At 43.1% G+C, this 22,921-nt stretch overlaps 1 long non-coding RNA gene across 1 annotated transcript; it reads right to left on the reverse strand.

Annotated features, from left to right (window-relative positions):
* Positions 1-321: 321 nt before the first annotated feature.
* LOC144310441 (uncharacterized) lies at positions 322-19,691 on the reverse strand. The gene is made up of 7 exons (XR_013376164.1): positions 19,397-19,691; positions 19,142-19,296; positions 17,287-17,488; positions 15,116-15,199; positions 5,656-5,862; positions 3,006-3,151; positions 322-2,516 (listed from the first exon to the last, which is right to left on the reverse strand). It is a non-coding gene; the product is annotated as an uncharacterized LOC144310441 (long non-coding RNA).
* Between the last annotated feature and the right edge of the window lie 3,230 nt (positions 19,692-22,921).

Here is a 22,921-nt window from a genome sequence, read left to right on the forward strand (position 1 = left end):
AATTGATATTGGGGGGAGGGGTGCCTGGCTGGCTCAGTTGGAAGAGCATTAAACTCTTCATCTCCGAGTTGCGGGTTTGAGCACCATGTTGGGTATAGAGATCACTTAATTAAATAATTTTTAAAAGGAAAGAACTGGACATTTGGGCAAAGACTTGAAGGAGATAAGAGAGTCGGTCTTGTGGATACCGGAAAGAAGATTGTGTAAATATAAGAGTTCGGGATTTTCAGGAGAAGGTTAATTTTGTTTTTAATTAGTGAAAGAAAAAAATGTAAGCAGTAAAATTTGAGTCATAGATTGAGTCAAAACAGTTTGTTTTCCTGCCTGCGACGCCTTCTTTCCAGTCCTAAGCAGACTGTGATGCTGTGGATACAAGATAAATGTTAAATCGGAAGAATGATTCTAACAGTCCTGATCTTTTCGCCCTTTCAGAGTGAAAATTGGCTCTCCTTTCTTATTGGAGAGGAGTCCCATCTGCCCTGCTATCCCACCCACAAGGAATTTGACTGCATGTGTGACAAATACTTAAAGGAAAAATTAAACTTTTAGTAGTAAATAGCAATTCAAAAATAGGTTTCTTGAAAGAGAATTTGCTAGTTAATGGAAATGCTACTCTGGAGTAGACCTGGAATTCCTGATCTGATTTCTAAAACTCTGCTATAGTAAACATATAAAAATGAAGTTTTGTTTCTCTGCTCTTTATTTGGGAGAGAAGCGGGGGCGGTGGGAGGGGGACTGGGATTATTTCCATTTTAATTCAAACTGTGTAAAGCAAAGTCTTAAGACTTGGGCAAAGATTTCTCAAAGTACAATTTTCTTCTGTGACAAAAGATTTCTTTTTTTTCTCATCTTGTCAAACATAATCACTCACAGATAAAGTCAATTTGCTCTTTTTGCCTCTGTGTTGGGCTATTTCCTTTTGCCAGCTGACTAACGTTTTCTAGGGCAGGTTGGAATTAATCATTCAGCACCCTGAGATTTTTCAGGCCAGCCGGGGCTGAGGACTTGTAACAATAAAACCACAGTTCGCCCTCTGACAAAAGACCTCACACTTGGCAAGGAATGAACCACAGACCACCTTAGAAAGAACAGTTTGGAAATTTTTACCTAATAGCCCAATCCTGAGTCTCCAGATCTGGAAAACTTGTTCATTTGTCACCCTAACTAGAAGTCATTTGGTGCTAATTATTCTAGAACCGGTGGCCGTTTCCGCTTCCCCAAGAGGCCTCCCCATCAAGTGCAAGCACGCACACTTCATTGTTTTATCTCTGAAAAACCCCAAGCCTGCCTTGCGTTTTCATCCTGGTAGCTCTGAGCCGTGAATGATGGTTCTCCATCTTCAAGTGACTTGAAATGCTATGTTATCCCTTCCACCAGGGTGATGTCTTCTTCATCGGCCCCTTCTGCAGAACCAACCTCCTCCGGCCTGTGTTCAAAAGCCTTGGCCACTTGCCCTTCTCACGTCTGGAGCTTCAAGACCAAAAGGCAGAATGTGGTCGCCGGCACACAGGATCAGCAGGCTGGGAGCAGCCAGGGCTTTTAGGCTGGCCGGCCAGGGTGCTAAAATAAATGTCAAGGGATATTTGCTGCAAAGAGGCTCCAGAAATAATGTAAAATTGTTCTGTCCTTTTAAAAATGGAAAATGCCTTGGCAGGGTGATATATTATTTGCCTGGCTGCATTTTCTCTCTGTCTCCGTCAAGGCTTGAAAAGTACTGGCACTTCTGCCTTTTCAAGCGGAGCTCAGTGTAACTGGACCACATCTAATGCCTGTACGATGCAAATGAAGATTGAAAGTGTTGTTTCCTTTGATGTGTGTGACTAAATGCTCAAAGGGGATATTTTCTTTTCGATCCTCCAGTGGATAGAGCCTCTTTAAAAATACCTGTTGGCTCCCTCTTCCCATTGGCAATTGAAGTAATTCCTGCGCTTGGAGACGGAGGTTGGGGAGAGTCATGATGAATGTCTTTCTCTGGGAAGAATACCCTGCTCGTGTTTGCGATGATTGTTAAAGCTCTGGAGGGAATTAAGAAGCGTGAAAGGCACGTTAATGATGGGTGTCTGCAATGAGCCACTCAGGCTTGCCTGAGAAAGTCCAGAGAGCACATTTTGAGAGAGAAGTTGGGGAGGCAGATGAGTCACGGCCGGGCTTCATAGTGACGCTAGCTCTTTCTGGCACTCCATAGCACGAGGGGCCTGGGAAGCCGGTGGGGCTGCCGTTCCTAAGACAGGCTGACCCCATGGTGGCTAATCGCTTTTCCTCACTAAGAGGGGAGACGATCATTACCAGTGCCGGGAGCATCCTAGCTCTTCTCTGAATCTGGGTGGTTTCTGGAGACACACAAACACACACAAGGAAATTAATAGCTCTGAGCGTTGTCAGAGCCGCCAGCCTCCAAATTGGCTGAGCTGGGTGCTTGAACCACTTTCATAATGAGACGAGGCATAACTATAATCCACCTCAGCTACTTTGTCTTGCACGCCCATGTTCAGCAAGGCAATCTAGGAGAGAAGCCTCTGTGTAAAAGCAAGAACAAGCAAACAAACAAACATTTGGATCCATCTATAAATCATGATCTGGGTCATTAAATTTACTTTTTATGTCACCTCTTTCCCCTTTCTCCCTGGAAGATGTTTGCAGTAGCTCATCTAGGGAGGAAGCTGGAGCAAGGATCATTTTGGAGATGGGAGAGGAGATAGTAGCCTCAGAGTAACAGGGGCTTGGCCACAGCCACTGCTGTGTGCCTCATGCCCAGACTGGCCCAGGCCAGGGACATGTGCAGTAAATACCGAATGAATGAATGCTCAGCCCACCCTTACCCAAAGGAATCACATTGTTTGAGGGGTAGGAAATTCACGTACAGAGGAATTAAAGACAGCCCTTGGGCAGATACTGTGCTAATCTGCTTAGGCAGCCCTAAACAAGTGCCACAGACTTGGTGGGGGTGGGGGGTGGGGGAGGGGTCATGGAGAGTGGACAGAAACAACAGAAATTTATTTCCTCACAGTTCTGGAGGCTGGAAGTCATAGAGCACAGTGTCGGCAGGTTTGGTTTCTCCTAAGGCCTCTCTCTTTGGGTTGGAGATGGCCATCTTCTTTCTCCCTGTGTCCTCATGTGGTTCTTTCTCTGCACACCAGCATTCTTGGTGTCTCTGCGAGTCCAAATTTCCTCTTCTTAGAAGGACACCAGTCATATTCGATTGGGACCCACCCTAATAACCTCATTTTAACCTAACCACCTCTTTCAAGGCCCTATCTCCAAATACAGTCACACTCTGAGGTACCAGGGGTTAGGGCTTCAACATACAAATTTGAGGGGCACACAATTCAGTCCATAACTGGTCCAGACTATTCTCAGACTAGCGCTCAGTACTTTGGTGCTTCTTAAAACAAAAGCACAGTGAGGGCACTTGGGTGGCTCAGTGATTGAGCATCTGCCTTTAGCTCAGGTCATGATCACAGGGTCCTAGGATCGAGTCCCACATCAGGCTCCCCAGAGGGAGACATCTGCCTATGTCTCTGCCTCTCTCTTTGTGTCTCTCATGAATAATATTTATTTTTATATTTATTTATTTTTTTAAAAAAGAGCACTGGTCTCATTTTCTGCCATGTTAGCTAGGGCTACATTTTCCAGATCTTTCATTCCATACTCGGCAAAACATGTTATGGAAGTATCCCTTCCATGTAAACCCTGTTGCACTTTGTTTTTTAGATCTCAGGTTTCAGACGCATAGATCAATGGAAAAGAATAGAGAACCTAGAAATGGGCCCTCAACTCTGTGGTCAACTAATATTCAACAAAGCAGGAAGGACTATCCACTGGAAAAAGGACAGTCTCTTCAATAAATGGTGCTGGGAAAACTGGACAGCCACGTGCAGAAAATGAAACTAGACCATTGTCTAACACCAGACACAAAGATAAACTCAAAATGGATGAAAGATCTAAATGTGAGACAAGAATCCATGTTCTTTCCATTTCTTGACAGGATTCTTTTTTCGGGGGGGGAGGTGTTGAGTTTAATAACTTCTGTATGGATTTGGATACTAGCCCTTTATCCATAAGAAATTTGCAAATATCTTTTTCATTCCTGAGGTTCCCTTTGAGTTTTGTTGACTGTTTCTTTTGCAGTCTAGAAGCTTTCTATCTTGATGAAGTCCCAATAATTAATTTTTGCTTTTGTTTCCCTTACCTTTGGAGACATACTGGTTTATTTAAAATCAGATAGTTTCTTTCCTTTTTAGTATGCTGTTGTAGGAGTTCATTATATATGTTAAATATTAACCACTTACCTGGTACATGATCTGAAAATATTATCCCCCATTTGGTAGTTTGTCTTTTCATTTTGTTCATGATTTCCATTGCTATGCAGAAGCTTTTATAGCAGGATATAGTCCTCCTTGTTGATTTTCATTTCTGTTGCCTATGCTTTTTGTGTCATTTTCAATAAACCATTGTCAAGAAAAAAAAATAGATCTCGGGTTTCTATCTTTCCTCTGTATCCTGAGAGGCAGTGTGACATATTATCAGGTGCCCCCACAAATTGTTGCCTGGAGCAGATCACTTGACATTGCTGAGGGCCACCTCACCTTCAGAAGGGGCTTACTCATCCCTGTCCTGCCTGCTTCACAATATCACTGTGATGATCTCATGATGTCGTATTTACATGTCCAAACCAGGTACTTGTGCCTAACGAGGTGTATAAGTCTCCGCATAAACAAAGTCCATCCTTTAGAAAATCTGTTTTAAAATATCATTGTTGGGATCCCTGGGTGGCGCAGCGGTTTGGCGCCTGCCTTTGGCCCAGGGCGCGATCCTGGAGACCTGGGATCGAATCCCAAGTCAGGCTCCCGGTGCATGGAGCCTGCTTCTCCCTCCTCCTGTGTCTCTGCCTCTTTCTCTCTCTCTATGTCTATCATGAATAAATAAATAAATCTTTAAAAAATAAATAAATAAAAATAAAATATCATTGTTATATTAAAATAAGCACAGATGCATTAGGAAGCAGAACAAAAAATTGGCATGAAATGCAAATAAAACTGAAGATTTCAAATAAAATGTGTCCTTGCTGCAGCCTATGTGTTTCTGCCATCCCAGATACTTGGGTGGGAAGTTGAAGCAATGTTGGTTATGCCATGAAGATGTATGAGGCTGCTCTCCAGGTACTGATATGGAACAATTGCCAAGATATATTACAGAGTGAAAAAATTCAGGTGCAGAACAAGGTGTTACCATTTGTTTAAAAAAAGCAGGGGGTGTGTGGGTATTTATAAATGCTTGTGAATGCCAAGCATACTTGGGAGTAATACAAGGAAATTCATAACAGGAGGTTACCTCAAAGATAAAGACCTGGGGAGCTGGGAGGCAAGGATGGGAAGGAGACCTCACACCAAAACCTTTCTGTATTGCCTAATTTTTAAAGATTTATTTATTTATGTGTGTGAGAGAGAGAGAGCACGCACACGCATAGACACACGAGTCGGGGGAGGGGCAGAGGGAGAGAATCCTCAAACAGACTCCTCACTAAGTGCAGAGCCTGATGTGGAACTTGATCCCACAACCCATGAGATCATGACCTGAGCCAAAACCAAGAGTTAAGCGCCTAACTGACTAACCCACTCGATGCCCCTACCTCATTTTTTAAAACACATGGAGTACCTGTTTTTAAAATGCATTGTTTTTAAAAGCCGCAGTCCTGATTTTAAAATTATTTTATGGGATCCCTGGGTGGCGCAGCGGTTTGGCGCCTGCCTTTGGCCCAGGGTGCGATCCTGGAGACCCGGGATCGAATCCCACATCGGGCTCCCGGTGCATGGGGCCTGCTTCTCCCTCTGCCTGAGTCTCTGCCTCTCTCTCTCTCTGTGGCTATCATAAATTTAAAAAAAAAAGAAAAAAGAAAACAAAACAAAAAAAATAAAATTATTTTATTATCATTATTCAAATGATAGTTGTATGCACTACATAAAGTATATGAGTTATATGGACTATATGTGTTATATGGAGTATATGAGTAGATGGGCTATAAGACTTATATGAAGTATATGAATTACATGAACTATATGAGTTATATGGAGTATATAGGTATATGAGCTATATGACTTATATAGAGTATATGAGTTGTATGGAGTATACGGATTATATAGAGTATACGAGTACATGGACTATATGAGTTATTTGTGGTATATGAGTTATATGGACTCTACAAGTTACATAGAGTATATGGAGTACATAAGTATATAGAGTAACAAATATATGAAGTATGTGAATATACGGAATGAGAGACTTTAGATGCAGCCCTGGGCAATGCTAACATTAATGAGGTTGATTGGATTGGAGACTGAGAAAAACAATAACCAGAGACGCAGAAAAGAAAACCCAAAAAGTGTGGAGGAAATGAAGGAAGTGAATTTTGAGGAGTGTTTATAGAGTCAAATACCACAGAAAAGTCAAATTAGAACAATTTCACATCCACCAGGATGACTATTACCAAAATAAAAAAAACAAACCAGGGGCGCCTGGGTGGCTCCATTGGTCAAGCGTCTGCCTTGGGCTCAGGCCATGATCCTGAGGTCCTGGGATCCAGCCCCATATAGGGCTCCCTGCACAGCCAGGGGCCTGCTGCCTCCCTCTCCCTCTGCCACACCTCCTGCTTGTGCGGGAGTGCTCTCTCTCTCTCTCTCTCTCTCAAACAAATAAATAAATAAAATCTTTTAAAAACCAAAAAACAAAGAAGAATACCAAGTGTTGGGGAGGATGTGTAGCTCCCTGGGGGAGCTAGCTCCTTCCCAGCACCATCCTAACGGCTCCACCCAGGAGATGTAAATGTGGAGTTTCTCTACTATGTCAGAAAGCTCATAATCCAGAGTTTACTTTCTGCCTATTCTGCCACTGGTAGGTGGAAAAGGAACCTGTTACCAATGTTAATAATTTAAGAGTAAAATGTTTATAATTAAGAATAAAATATTAATAATTGTGCAGCCTGTCCCTTTTTTTTAGAGAACCAGAATGCAACCAGAACCCTATCATTTCTTGATTTTCAGAGTCAATGTCGATGTGGCTTATGCATCAGGAGAGTAAAGGCTTGATTTCAGTTTTTCTTTTTTAATGTAGACAGTAAATACCTGTCTACCTTCAGAATATTGAGAAGTCAGATGTGTCAGAAGTAGGGGTGTCCCTAAGTGAGTAATGCACACACCCTTTTCTGGGGGACACACCTCTGGATCAGTGGTACTCAAGGTGGGGTCCCTGGGTTAGCCACATTCAGCATTTTCTGGGAAATTGTGAGAAACGCAGATCCTGGGTGTTATTCCAGATCCACTGAGTCAAAAATCCTAGAGAAGAGGAGCCCAGTGCTCTGTGTCTTAACAAATCCCCCAGGTGATTCTGGTGAGCATGGACCCTTGCAAAGCACTGTCCTGATGATCAGCACCTACCCCCTACCCCAATTCCTACCTTCAGAAGGGATAGACCATGGGAAATTGGAATGCAAAGAGACATTTCTTTATGCCTTTATCTTCTAAGTTCCCTCTCTGGAGTTTATTTGTAGATTGTCTTTGCTTATTTAAGATGAACACGTGTAAGCAGCGAGGACCACATCCAGATATTTTGCAGTGGGCACTCAACCACTTACACACATACATGTCCAGTTGCTCTGGCAAGCCTAACACAACCGGATGACGCATACAATTTCTCAAGGTAAGAATAGCAATATTGAGATCTTTTTTCCCTTGTGCCAGTTACAGAGTTTCTCTGCAGAGGAAAACAGTGGTAAAAATGTGAAATGATGTTATTTTTTAAACACTAGTCAAATATGAGGCTCACTTTTTCAATGTTTGTGTGATCAGGATAAAACCAACTGTTCTTTTGGCTAGCATCAACTCATGTATCACTCTTTCTAAACAGGACATAGGGGAAACCCTACTAAGCTAGCCTACCTTACAGTCTGAAATGCATAAAAATTCAGTCTTTTCTCTTTGGTGTGATAAAAGTTTGAATCTTTACAGCAATCCAGCTGTCCGCTCAATGAGACACTCACTGCCAAGCTTACCAAACATGGACTCAAAACCACAAGGAGTTACCTAACCCTCCTTACAGCCCCACAGTCTGGTGGCCCATCCATCTAACCATTGGATGGGCCACCATCCATTCTTGCCATTCACCAATACGTTCTCAGGTTTTGAAGGAAAACAGCTATGCCAAGAATTTCATATGAGCAGTCGGTGCTGAGTCAGCATTGATTTGGCATATAATATTTTCTTATTGGCCTGATGAGACAAGTCACCAGACTATTTCCCACCTTCCAGAGCCGGAAACCCTGCATGGGAGAGACAGTCTGCCTGCCCCAGTGCACACAGAGAGTCTGTGTCAAAGGCAAGGAGAAAATTCTCTCATTTCCCATGCCATTCCTCAGAGGCTACTTTCTCTGAGTAAAAATAGTCCCAAGTTATGACAGGCTCTGGGAAGAAGGAGGGAAAGCCTCTGTTGGAGCTCTCCCTCATCCAGGGGCAAGCTGAGGCTACATCTGGACACAAGATGAGGAAGGGTGGTTCAAGCATAAATAAAAAGGAGCATGTGCCCATGCCGAGGAGCAATGAGCTGCCTGGAGCCTAAAATGGTGATGCTCAGCTGAACACGACACTGCCCCTCCAGCATGCCTCCAGCAGCGAGTTGTATGGGCCCCAATGCCAGACCCGGTATGAGGAGGAGGCAAGAGAGGTGGCCCCGCCCCTGCACTGCATAACCTGGCAGCAAGCACCTCCTCAGTTTGCACCCAGGCCTCCCCAAGACACAAATGAAACACTACAGAGGATTATTGGACAAGACAGGCTGGAGCCAATACCAAGCACAATGCTTTGAATCATCACATAGTTAGCAGTAAATGTGCAAGATAGGAAATGGAGAGAAAATTTGAGGGAGTTTGCTTCCAAACTCTTCTTTGACCATCAGCATTGTGTATGAAGAGAAGTTCTCAGCTTCCCTCACTGTTCCCAGTACTTCTTTGTAATTTGGGAACATCTGTGAAAGGGGCTGGACCAATGGCCTGTCTCAGCCAAAATGACACAAGGGCACTGGGCATTCGGCAAGCCATGCAGCTTCTGTGATCTTTGGTTTCCTACTCCAAAGAAGTGCATGATACCTACTGCGGCATCCCATGAGCTGTGAGTGTCAGAGAATACCTGTAAAAGCTCTTTTGAAAGGGATGCCTGGGTGGTTCAATGGTTGAGCATCTGCCTTCAGCTCAGGTCATGATCCTGGGGTCCTGGAATTGAGTCCTACATCAGGTTCCCTGCAGGGGACCTGCTTCTCCCTCTGCCTACGTCTCTGCCTCTCTCTGTGTGTCTCTCATGAAAAAATAAATAAAATATTTTTTTAAAGTTATTTTGAAAATGCAAGATATTTCAGGGGTACCTAGCTAGCTCAGGTGGTAGACCGTGCAACTCTTGACCTTGGGGTTGCAATATTGAGCCCCATGTTGGGTATAGAGATTACTTAAAAACCAAGTCTTAGGGGATCCCTGGGTGGCTCAGCGGTTTGGCGCCTGCCTTTGGCCCAGAGCGCGATCCTGGAGTCCCGGGATCGAGTTCCGCATCAGGCTCCCGGCATGGAGCCTGCTTCTCCCTCCTGTATCTCTGCCTCTCTTTCTGTCTCTATCATAAATAAATAAATAAATCTTTAAAAAAAAAGAGTCTTTTTTTTTTTTTTTAAATGCAAGGTGTTTCATAGAAATGGGAGGCACAAAGGTTGCTATTTGCTCTCAATTTTTTACAGATCTCTGGCCAGCTAGTCATTTTCATTCCAAACTGTAGAACCCCTATTGGAGGTTATAGGAATTTAGGGAGCAATCCCTGGAGACTCAGATGGAGACTTTCAAACACATTTTACTTGTTTTTTCAATATTACTTTCTATTGGTGTTTACAAAGCCTGTTTAGCCCACCATGCTGAATGGAACCAGCCTGGCTGCCTTCTGGGCTCAGAAAACAAAGAGGCAGCACAGGCTCATATGTAGTAACCTTTGAGTAAAGAGTAGCTCAGACTAGAGCCACCAATGATATACTCATGATTCGTGAGAAGAGATGTTTTTCACAAATTCCAAACACTAAACTCCATTCATTCAGCTGTTTTTTGTTCATTCACTGACCTCCCAGAAACTCCAAAGATTTTGTGGGCCATTAGAATTAGGGAAGGAGCTCCAAGCTGCCCTCTAGAGAGGGAAATTGAAGGATACCTGTATTAGGGTTCTCCAGAGAAACAGAACCAGGAGGGGAGAGAGAGAGAGAGAGAGAGAGAGAGAGAGAGAAAAGGGGAGAGAGAAAAAAATTTATTATGGGCTCATAAAATTTAAAATTGGCTCATGTGATTGTGAAAATGAAGAAGTCTCATAATCTGCCATCCACAAGCTGGTGACCCAGGAAAGCCAGTGGTATAATTTAGGCTGAGTCCAAAGCCCTGAGAACCAGGGATCTATGGGTTAAGTCCCAGTGCAAATAACAGAAAAGATGAGCTAAGATGTCCCAACTGAAGCAGGCAGATAGAAGCAAAAAGGGGCAAATTCCTCCTCCCTCTGCCTTTGATTCCATTCCAGGCTTCTGTAGATGATGACACCCATCTACACTGGGAAGTGAATCCATGTTACTGAGTCTGCCCATTCAAATCTTCTTGTCACTGGGAAATACTCCCACAGACACAACCAGAAATAATGTTTAATTGGGGCATCCCCTGGCCCAGTCAGGTTGACACTTAAAATTAACTACCAAAGTAGCCAAGCAGTTACATTATGAGTACTCCAAGAAATGTCACATTGAGTGCTGGGGAGAACAAAGGAGAGATTGCCTCCATGGGAAGACGCCAGGGCAGCTTTACAGGAGAGGGTTGCCCAAGACGAGCCTTGAAGGCTGGATGGCATAACCATCCCATAACATTGTGATTGCCTTCAGAATGCTTGTCCCTCTCTGGATTCATTCATTGACCCCACAAATATTTGTGTTTCTATACCAGCTCAGGCCTTGATGATATGGTTCGAATGCCCTGCCCTTACAGAGCAGAAGATGGACAAAAAAAAGAGAAACAGTTACAGTGTACAATGTGATAGGTGGTCTGAAGTCAATGACACAGGGAAATAGGACAGGGAATGCCTCACTGGGCGTGTGGGATAGCAGGTGGAGGTGCTGTTCTTGCTGGAGCTGTTATCTTCTGGAGGCAATGCATACCAGGCACAAGGAATAGCCTGTACTATGGCCCTGAGGATAGAATGAGCTTGGTCTGAGAAGCTGATATGAACACCAGACAGGGAAGAAAGGAGCTCGAACTCAAGGATACTTGTTGGGATCCTGATAAAGAGCTCAGATTTTATTATAAATGTAGCAGAAGTCTATTTGTAGGATTTTCAGCAGGGGAAATCATATGATCTAAACATTTAAGGAGCTAGGACTTTGTTTCTCAATGGTTTTCAACCATTTATTGAACTAAATTGAATCTCATCCACTCTCCCAATCTAGCCATAAGACCTTGACCAAATTCCTTCACTAACAATTGTCCTGCAGCATCTCCTTTGCACCTAATAGGCTTGAGCCCAGTATATGTTACATGAAGCTCTGGGTTGCCTCCCTATGATAGGTAGATGACGGCTTGGGCGCTTTCTGGTTCCATGAGTTTCATGCATGAGTCTGTGACCTCAAACCACTGAAACGGTCATAGATTTACCCAAGCTTCTCCTGGTGCTCAGTTCCAATTGGATTATAACTGCTTATTTTCCTCCAGAATGACCCAGACCCCTCCCTTGACTCTGCCACAAAGGGAAAATTAACAGTAACATAAAAAGTTAAGAAGGTGAAAGAACATTATCACTCTTGTCAACAATAAAATCTGCTGCTGATATTCAGTTGTGAAGACAGGCACATCTATTATTTATAGAATACAGATTGTTAAATATTAAATACTTGAACCTAGGACAGTGTGAGGGTAAAACCAGGAGTGTAAACTTGTCAAAATCATAAAAATGGTAACTCTTTGCAAGGGTGGAGTGCACCTACATTTATGACCGCTTTTATTGCACTATAAATTAAGGGGGGAACTTATGATGTGTCAATTCCAAGTTCTAAGTGATATGCATTATCTTTGGGATGGCATCTGTTTAAGTCTGCTGCACAAACAGCTACTGGCCCACCTGCCTAGAACTTTTAACTATTTTGGCTGGGAAGGTGGGGAAAGATAAGGTTTTCTTCCTTACTTATCACATGAGGAATTGGCAGACAAGTAAAACATTTAATGAGTTGGCAATTTTTCTCATATTACTTGCATGTCTGATCTAACATTTGCCCAAAGGTTTGTGTTGATGAAGGCAGAAATACTTCATAACAATCTTAAAAGTCAAGTGATGACAAATATCTTAATTTTTATATGATTTTGATGTTTTTCAATTTACCCTAACTTATTTCTGGCCTGAATTTTTCATGCAAATTTTAAAAACTTGAATCACTGCCTTTTGCTTTATAATATGAAGTGAGATACAGTGAGTTCTGTCGCAATCTGAGCATCTACTCAGCCTATCCCTAACGCTCATAGGTGTAAAAGCTTGAATTCTTGATTTACTGCTCATAATAAAATGATTTTTCTGTCTTCTTGCAAAGAAGATTTGCACATTCAATTTGTTTTTCCTTTTAAAAAATGTGTTGAAGTTAGCCAAAAAATTTCCAGTGAAGCACCTGATTCAAATACAAATTCTGCCCACTAAAGTAGGCTGTCTTATGTTTAATAAGTACTCAGCAAGGATTATGCATTAAATTATCTTCCTCAAAAACTTGCTGATAGCCTTATCAATATTTGGCTTAATTTTAATGTTAAAGAAGCAAATTCTTAATATTTCCAGTTTAGGAGGACAGGAAACCTATGACTTAATTGTATAATAATTTTAACCTTGATTATCCCTTTTTCTGATTGAACACTATACAATGATATTAAATTCAAAAATTAATCTACCCTGCAGGATGGATAATTAGTCAAAAGCAGGGAAAAGTCACAAGAAATTAACAATGAAATCAATTCCTTGATTTTGTGTCACACCTCTTTCTCCTGGGCATTCTGAGGCAGATTTTCAATATGAACTCATTTCCTTCTTCTAAATTCTGCTGAAGTTATATTCTAGAAAAATCTAGACTTTTCCTCTTACAGATGGGAAAATTGAGTGAAAGCAAAGTTCCTTGGTGACAGGAGGAAAAATCAGAAGAAGAAATTACTCAGAAAGGGTTTAGCTAGGAACGAGGGACGAGCCAGAGATTGGAAGCAGCTGAAATTACTGGCAAAGAGCAGGAAGTCCAAGTGGTTAGAGGTGGAGCAGAAAACTGCTTTCAAAAGCTGCTGGGAAAATAAAAAATAATAAAATAAAAAAACAAAAGCTGCTGGGGATCTCGCAAGCAACCATCCAGTTTAGAGCAGGAAAGCAGGGAGTTCCAGAAGGTGAAAATAAATGGTGTAATTGAGAGCTTGAAAAGGACTCAAGAATAGGATTAAGGCAAGTCACATACAAAGAAAGAAAGAAAGAAAGGCCATTAGACCTCGGAGGCAAAACAATAGGAAGAATATAAGAAATGATCGTCAAAAAAGAAGCAAACAAAATGTGTCATAATTTTAAGCAGTTGATGGAATATAATAATTCTAATTTTTTTTAATATTTGGAAAAATGGCACACAGTTCACTCTTGGTATCAAACACTCCTGAGGATGTCATCATAATGTAAAGCCACTCGTTTTTTAGCTTTTCAATTCAAACTGTAGATACAGCCCCCAAGATTTGGTTGTGTTGTTAGAATGCAAATATTACCCTGTTGTTGTGAAAGTGCAGCTAATGGATATAACAAGGAAGGAGGGAGGAAAGGATGGGTATAAATATCCTTGTCTGACAAAGTGAAGGATCAAGTAAAATTGTGGATGATTGATGTACAAGAAATCAAGACATAAGCCTATTATTTAAAGTTAGGAAAATTGGGATCCCTGGGTGGCGCAGCGGTTTGGCGCCTGCCTTTGGCCCAGGGCGCGATCCTGGAGAGCCGGGATCGAATCCCACGTCGGGCTCCCGGTGCGTGGAGCCTGCTTCTCCCTCTGCCTGTGTCTCTGCCTCTCTCTCTCTCTCTCTGTGTGACTATCATAAAAAAAAATTAAAGTTAGGAAAATTACTTTTAGAAGATTTAATAAGCATATATTTAAAGATTTTTTACTTATTTATGTGACAGAGAGAGCACAAGTAGGTAGAGCAGCAGTTAGGGGGAGAGGGAGAAGCAGGTTTATCACTAGCTGAGAGTCGGACACAGGGCTCAATCTCAGGATTCTGAGATCATGACCCAAGCAGAAGACAGATGCTTAACTGACTGAGCCACCCAGGTGCTCCTGATATTTACATCATATTTTAAATCTACGGGAGTGCCTGGGTGACTCGGTTGGGCATCTGCCTTCTGCTTGGGTCATAATCCCCAGGTCCTGGGATAGAGCCCCCCACATACACCAACTCACCCTCCCACACAAAAGCCCAGGCCTAGATGGCTTCACTGGTGAGTTCCACCAAATGTTTAAACAAGAATTAATACCAATCCTTCCCAAAGTCTTCCCAAAAATAAAGCAAGAGGAGATATTTCTCAACTCATTCTATGAGACAAGCATCCCCTAATACCAAAACTGGATAAACACATAGTCCAAAAAATCAAATACCAATATCCTTGCTGAAGATAGATGTAAAAATCCTTAACAAAATATTAGCAAATAAAATCCAGCAATGTATGAAAAGGATTATATGATGAAGTGGGATTTCTCCCAGAAATGCTATGTTGGTTTAACATGTGAAAATCAACTATATTAATAGAATAAAGGAAAAAACTACATAATCACCTCAATAGACACAGAAGAAGCATTTGACCAAATCCAACACTCCTTCTCTTAATAGCACTTAACAAACTAAGAATAGAAGGGAACGTCCTAAAAAAAGAAGGAGAAAAGAAGAAGAAGAAGAAGAAGAAGAAGAAGAAGAAGAAGAAGAAGAAGAAGAAGAAGAGAAATTCCTCAAGCTGGTGAAGGCATCCATGGAAAGCCCACAATTAACAGCATACTTCATGGTGAAAGACTGAACACTTACCCTCTATGATTAGGAGTAAGACAAGGATGGCTATTCTCACCACTTCTGTTCAACATTGAACTGGAAGTTCTAGCCAGGGCAATTCTTCAAAAAAAAAAAAAAATCTAGATCAGGAAAACTATTTAGAAGTAGAACTATTCACAAATGACAAATGATATGCTCCTATATATAGGAAATCCTAAGAAATACACACATACACACACTATTAGAACCAATAAACAAGATCAGGATATCCTGCAAGGCTGCAGGATACAAAATCAATATATAAGAATCAATTATATTTTTGTACACTAACAACAATTTGAAAATGAAATTAAGAAAACAGTTCTACTTACAACTGCATCAAAAATTAAAGCTACAAAACATTATTAAAAGAAATTAAGGAAGACTTAAATAAGTGGAATCCATGCTTATGGACTGGAAGATTTAATATCATTAAGATGGCAACTCCCTAAACTGGCCCACAGATTCAACATAATCCCCCAGAGGTCTAAATGTGAGAGCTAAGACTATAAAAATCTTAGAAGAAACCATTGAAGTATATCTTCATGACCTTGGATTAGGCAATGATTTCTTAGATATAACACTGAAAGCATGAACAGCAAAAGGAAAAATAGGTGCATTGGTCTTGGTCAATTCTAAAATATTTGTGATTAAAAGGACACCATCAAGAAAGTTAAAAGACAACCCATAAAATGGGAAAAAAATATTTGCAAATCATATATCTGATAAAGATCTATTACTCAGAATACACAAGGAATTCTGACACCCCAACAATAAACAAGCAATCCAATTATAAAGACAAAAGACCTGCAGAGACATTTCTCCAATGAAGATCTATGAATGGCCAGTAAACTCATGAAAAAAAAAATGCTCAAAATCACTAGTAATTAGTGAAAATGCAAGTCAAAACCATAGTCATAAACCACTTCATATCCACTAGGATGACCATGAGAAAAAAGACAAATCTTGGGTTGGTGAGCATGTGGAAAATGAGTAGCTGCCAGGGGCTGGGAGGAGAGAAGAGTGAAGGGCTGACTGCTGATGGAGATGGAGTTCCTTAGTGGGGGCCAAGATGCATAATGTGCGGGCTTTAGACATGGTTGCGCAACTGTGAACATGCTGAAGAAACTACTGAATTGGGGATGCCTGGATGGCTCTGCAGCACCTGCCTTCAGCCCAGGGCATGATTCTGGAGTCCCGGGATCGAGTCCCGCATGGGGCTTCCTGCGTGGAGACTGCTTCTCTCTCTGCCTTTTTTTTTTTTTTTTTTTTAATGATAGTCACAGAGAGAGAGAGAGAGAGAGAGAGAGAGAGAGGCAGAGACACAGGCAGAGAGAGAAGCAGGCTCCATGCACCGGGAGCCCGACGTGGGACTCGATCCCAGGACTACAGGATCAAGGAGGGCTAAAGGCAGGCGCTAAACCGCTGCGCCACCCAGGGATCCCTCTCTCTGCCTTTCTCTCTCTGTGTGTCTCTCATGAATAAATAAATAAAATCTTAAAAAAAAAAACCCACTGAATTGTACACTTGAACAGAGTGAATTTTTCAGTATGGGCATGCTAGCTTAAGAAAGCAGTTATAACCATAGAAGTCAGAAGAGGGCAAAGGGGAAAGGTTGGGGGAGGGTGAGCTATAGGGTGAATGACTCCTATCTTTCTAGTTAGGAGTCAAAAGATAAGTGCCCAAAATTGATAAATCTAACAATAGAGGCGTAATCCTAGAGCAGCATGGGGAAGCTCCGGAAGAATTAAAACAAGGAACAGGTGAAGTCATTTTGAGGAGAGGGCTGGGGGATGTTAGGGACAAGAGCTGCTTTTCAACATTATTTCTGTTCTACTCATTTGTTGCTACATGTGTGTGCATGTGTGTGTTATTTTGACATAATGGGGAAAATAAATTAAAAATGCGGGATCCCTGGGTGGCGCAGCGGTTTGGCGCCTGCCTTTGGCCCAGGGCGCGATCCTGGAGACCCGGGATCGAATCCCACATCGGGCCCCCGGTGCGTGGAGCCTGCTTCTCCCTCTGCCTGTGTCTCTGTCTCTCTCTCTCTCTCTGTGACTATCATGAATAAATAAATAAAAATCTTTAAAAATAAAATAAAAATGCAAGCATTTTTTTTCAAAGCTCCTGGAGGTTGAGGCCAAAGAAAGGGGAGCTTTCAAAGGTACTTATGGGATACAGAGATGGAGCTTCTAGACCAAGCTTCTTCCAGGAAACTGTTCTCAGTGCTGAAATCTTGTCTCGGCTGTATGCCTGCCGCTGCTCCTCACTGCTGCCTCCCGCTGTGGCCAGATGACCCTGTCTGGGCTCCAACAAGGGTAATGACCAACAGAGACTCTTCCCAACCAGCTGAGATATCAGAGAGTGACACTGTCAAAAAAAAAAAAAAGCAGTGAAAAGAATTAACTGTAAAATTAATTAAATGTCATGCATCAAAATCACAGCAAGATTGGAACGAGAGCATAGCCATGGTTTAAGCAGTCAGTACCCAACTTTTGCATGCCTCTTGAACAGCCCCCCGGATGTGCCAAGAAATTGGGGTTTGCACTGTCACTAGTGGTCTGTATGACTTTAATTGTAAACCACTCTTCTTCTGGGTCAGATCTGTTGTTTAGCTAGCACACAGCTCAGAGAGCTCTCCATTTGATCCAACATTCAGAAGGAAAAAAAAAAAAACAACAACAACAACAGCATGTAAGGTAATTTTGTCCCAGATCTTCCCCTCCAAGTCATGAACATAATAGATTTGACTTTTTACATCGTGTGCCCCCCTAAGAAGCATAAAAGAAAGGTTACACTGGCAGGCAGCTAGAAAAGAGTTTAATTAATCCCAAAGTGTGTGCTTCATTTGGAAAGTGCATCACAAAAGAATCCTGTGTTTACTGAACTAGATCCTTAGGGCCATTATCTCTCCACCAATGGTGAGATTTTTCTGAGGGAGCCTTGTCCCTTGTGGTCTGGAAGGTACTGCCATTAAAAATAAGATCCACACAGGGAACCAGAAATGAAGATGCTGAGGATGCAGGCACTTTCCCCTTGGCAGAGGTAATTGGCGTCCTGATATTTGTGGAGAGATCTAAACCCTAATCCTGGAGACTTTGATGGGGCCAAGCCAGCTTTCCCCAGACCATTCCCACGAAGAAGCCGAGGGGTGGTCTATGCTTGGTTCCCTCCTCGCTTGCTATCCCTTTTTTGAAAGCAGAGCTGCCCTGTGTCAGCAAACATATGGTAGGGCCGGTCAGAAACTACTTGCTTAAAACAAGAACAACAACAAAAAAATGTAGTTGTGCTTTAGCTTAACATTACTATTATTAGATGAGTGATTTATTTAAAGGCTTAGGATGCTAGATATGGATGAACCTTGAAAATATTATGCTCACTGAAATGTGCCCATTACAAGAAGATAAATCCTGCATGACTCCACTCCACTCCTGCATGAGGTCCCTAGGGGAGTTAGACTCACAAAGACAGAAGGAAGAAAGGTAGGGGCTTAGGGGCTGGGTGGCGGAGATGGGAGGTGAGTGTTTCACAGGGACAGAGATTCAATTTGGGAAGATGAGAAAATTCTGGAGAGACAGGTGGTGGCGATGAGTGCACAACACTTAATGGACTTAATGCTAACAAACTGTATACACTTAAATAAAATGGTAATTTTATGTGATATATACTGACTACAATTTTAAAAAATACATTTTTTTAAAGTTAGGGCTCATCCTATTAAAAAAATATATAAAAAATGAATAAATAATAATAATAATAATAATAATAATAATAGTAACACAGTGTTGTGCTTTAGGCTAGGTGCTTATCTTCGTGCTGATTCCAGAGGAGGCTTGGAAGCCAGGGCAGGGGACCCTCTGTGGGCATCTGAGGGCAGACCCAAACTCTCCTGGAGACTGGGAGGAAGAAATTTGCCCTCTGCTCATGAGTAATGACTGTGGTTTTCTGGCAAACATTAAGGAGGAAGGAACTACAAATACTTATCGGACACTCTGCCAAAACTCCACAGCGCTCAGAACGTACCAGGCCAACATGCAGAAGCACTTTCAGAGTGAGAGGGATCAGACTAGACGCCAAGGTCAAAATCATTTCACACCTTCTCCTCCACTCTTGAGCGGCTGGGGCACAGGAGGAGGGACCAGGCATCCGGCGCAGCCCCGGCCAGCTGTCCAGAACCACTGCCCAGGAGAGAGGAGGCACAGAGGACTGGTAAGAGCCCCCAGGCGTGCCGGCCAGAGTCCTCACTCCCACCCAGCGGCAGGGCTCGCTGAGTGCTACCAGGCAGTGCCTTTTCTGCTTGCCAGCTCCCAGAAGCTAGGAGAGAAAGAGCAACATAGACATTTCCCTGATGCTTCCTCCAAACTGCTAGAGTCAGGCCCCAGACACCTGCAGAGTGGGTGGGAGAGAAGGAGACAGAGGTGTGAGGAGGGAGCCCAAACAGGGTCTGGCCCTCCAGACCCATGCTTCTCAAACTTTGATGTGCAGGTGTTCGCCAGGGGAGCTGGTTAAACTGTGGTTTCTGGGGCACCTGGTGGCTCAGTGGTTGAGCATCTCCCTTGGGCTCAGGTCATGATCCCGGGGTCCTGGGATCAAGTCCCTCATTAGGCTCTCTGCCAGGAGCCTGCTTCTCCCTCTGCCTATGTCTCCGCCTCTCTCTCTGTGTCTCTCATGAATAAATAAATAAACTCTTAAAATAAAATGTAGTGTTTTTTTGTTTGTTTTTTATTTTTAAATATTTTATTTATTTATTCATGAGAGACACAGAGAAAGAGGCGGAGACATAGGCAGAGGGAGAAGCAGGCTCCATTCAGGGAACCTGATGCAGGACTCGATCCCTGGGACCATGCCCTGAGCCAAAGGCAGACGCTCAACCGCTGAGCCACCCAGGCATTCCTAAAATGTAGTTTCTGATTCAACAGGTCTGAGTAGGACCAGAGGCCCTGATTTCTAACAAGTGCCCAGGTACACTGATGCTGCTGGCCCAGGGACCAAGCATGAAACAAAAGCCCACCAGGCACAGGCAGCAAACTCGTTTTGGGGTGGGGTGGGGTTGGGAGTAAAACTAATAGCAGTGGGCTATTCGGGTGTGATGAGCTCCTGGTTTGGAAGGTGAAGGCTTTCTAAATCCTGAGCTTGTCTGTGCAACTGGCACTGGAGCCAATGGCCCATGATTTTGTATCTGCCACATGTGAGAATTTTACTCAGTATAGGCAATGCGCAGGAACCCCGTGGGTGTGGGGGTTAGTGGCACCCACTAACCACTAGGGGAAGTGTGTCACTGCAGAGAGGGTACACACGGACCCAAATGGGTAAGTCAGGGTATGTGACACAGGGGTTCAAGCCCCAGATATTACTAAATCATGACCACAGACACCCTGTTTCCAAGTACTTACGATGTCTAGAGGTCAGACAGGCTTGGGGGAGGGGGATCCCCAAAAAGCAAAGACTTTAGAATCACTGATGAAGCACAAATGGGACATTGGTCCTGATGATGATAGCTGGCATCACAAATTTCCCTTTAAGGATTAAAGTCCACTTTCTAGTAATTTCACAAAGAAATGCCATTTTAGGGGCAGGGAGGAAGGATTGTAAAATGGATAATGTGCAGCCTGAGTTTCAGGCTGATGGAAAATGGAGCAGACACAGAACTGAACCTCATAGGAAGAACTTGCTGATCCACACCGTGGCTACAGCCCTAACTCCACCTAGGATCTCACGCAGCTCCCAGATTACCAATCCTGGACCTGGGCCAGGGCATAATGGATCATAACTATAGAGTAAGTTATTCAAATTATGATCATTTCAGGAACCATTTTTTATGAGAAAATAAATTTTAAATAATAGCATTTTAAACTTTTTATGGTTACATTTGTCATGTGACCTGAGACAAGGTATATTTTTGCACTAAAATGGGACACATTAATTATCTCCAAAGTAATACTCAGTAACAACATCAGCAGGATGAAAGGACAGGCTGAGCCAGGCAGCCATTCCTTCTATCTGAGAGACGTGAGTGCACACACGTGTGCACACACACAAAGGATAAAGGTAGGACGGTTTGGCCCTTGGGTCCAACATAAGTCACTGGAAGGCAGAGGAAGATTGCACACGGGCAGTGGATTTAATGCGGGCCCAGCAAAACTCGTAGTGTGTGTGTGTGTGTGTGTGTGTGTGTGTGTGTGTGTGTGTTTGCTTTGCTTGCTTGCTTGCTTGCTTGCTTGCTTAGGAGTTAAACAATTAGTTTAACTTTGGCCATATGATCCCCCAAACTCCTAGAAATGGAAAAGAAATTTCTATCTGCTATGATTCTCCACCTCTCTCTCCATATTCCCATGGAAGCCCAAAGAGTCTGAGCCCATCCATCTATTGTCTATGCAGGTTATTGGGGGTCTGGCCACAAACAGTTGGATTGTGTGAACAGGTTTCCTGGCAGGAAGGCACATAGGAGGTCCACACAGGAGCTTTGGGCCCTGGGAGGCAAGATAGGAGGCTTGTAAATAATAAAAATAATGTTTTCTATAGTGCTTTACAGTTTACAACTCCTTTTACATATATTGTATCACCTGCCTGAGACTGGCTATATAATTTCTGAGGCTGGTGCAAGATGAAAATGTAGAACCGTATTTTAAAACTTTTAGGAATTTCAAGACAGCAACGGCAGAGCATTAAGCCAAGCACAGGACCCTGTGTGATTGCCCAGGTCAGCCGTCTGTGAAAGTGGCCCTGCTTCTGCTGAGATTCAGAATTAGCCATTTGAGGCATATGTACTACCCATTATCTCCAATACCCCAAGACTCCTCCAACTTCCCCTCCACCTCCTACCCATCATCCCTCCACCGGTGCTTTCAGCTGCAAAGTACAAACACCCAAAGCAAATTGGCTTCGACGACAAGGAAATGTATTGGATCACATGACTAAAAGCCAAGAGAAAGCTTGGGCTTTGGGACCTGTCTAATCTGCTGGCTCTGGCTCAGTTTCCCCACCTTGCTCTGGGTTCTGCCCTCATGGGCAATAACATCATCCTCAGGGTGGAAGCAAGAAGGACTGTATATCTGACCTCTACCAACTGTTCACCACAGTGCTGTTCGCTGACCCAACCTTGGATTCTTAGACCAAGAATTAGCAGGAATGGGAGAAGTAAAATTACCTTTATTGATTTCAGCAGCCCCTTCACCACCCTGCTGAGGTTCACCCCTGAACCACATTGCTGTTGCATCATGATGGGTATTATAGAGACAAACTCACACGACGCACCAGTGCCTGCCCATATGCTTGGTGAAAGCTGTCATGAGCAGCCACGTTTTCTAGCATATGACACTGACCTCTAGCCATATTTGTTGGGGACAAGGGTACCCACACCTGATGACCAACCATCCATTGGCTACATGTTGCCCTATAGAAAGATGGGTTGGACCAGATTGTTGCTCTGGGCATTTGAAGGAAGAAACTACAGGAGCTCGAGAGAAGGGGGGCCAGTTAATGTTTAAATTGGAATTTAAACATTACAATATAAAAAGAAGTCAGAGAGGCCACTGTGGGTCTCGTGTAACTGAAATCATGAGCGGGAACGGACATCAGCAGAAGCCACAGAGCAGAGATGTTGAGTGAGAGGCGAGAAGCAGGAGGTCAGGAAACCGAGGCGCTGAGTAGCCTCCCGAAAGAAGGGCAGAGTGAAACCCACAAACACCTGCTCCTTAGAGCCTGAGGGCAGCCCTGCATCCAGGGGGAACTCTAAGTCTGCGAGCTTCACGGGTGCTCTTTGCTATTCTTCCCTGTTCTCCCAGTGGGTTTTTCTCACAACGA

The sequence above is a fragment of the Canis aureus genome, chromosome 3, assembly GCF_053574225.1.
Source record: "Canis aureus isolate CA01 chromosome 3, VMU_Caureus_v.1.0, whole genome shotgun sequence".
NCBI classification, from domain to species: domain Eukaryota; kingdom Metazoa; phylum Chordata; class Mammalia; order Carnivora; family Canidae; genus Canis; species Canis aureus.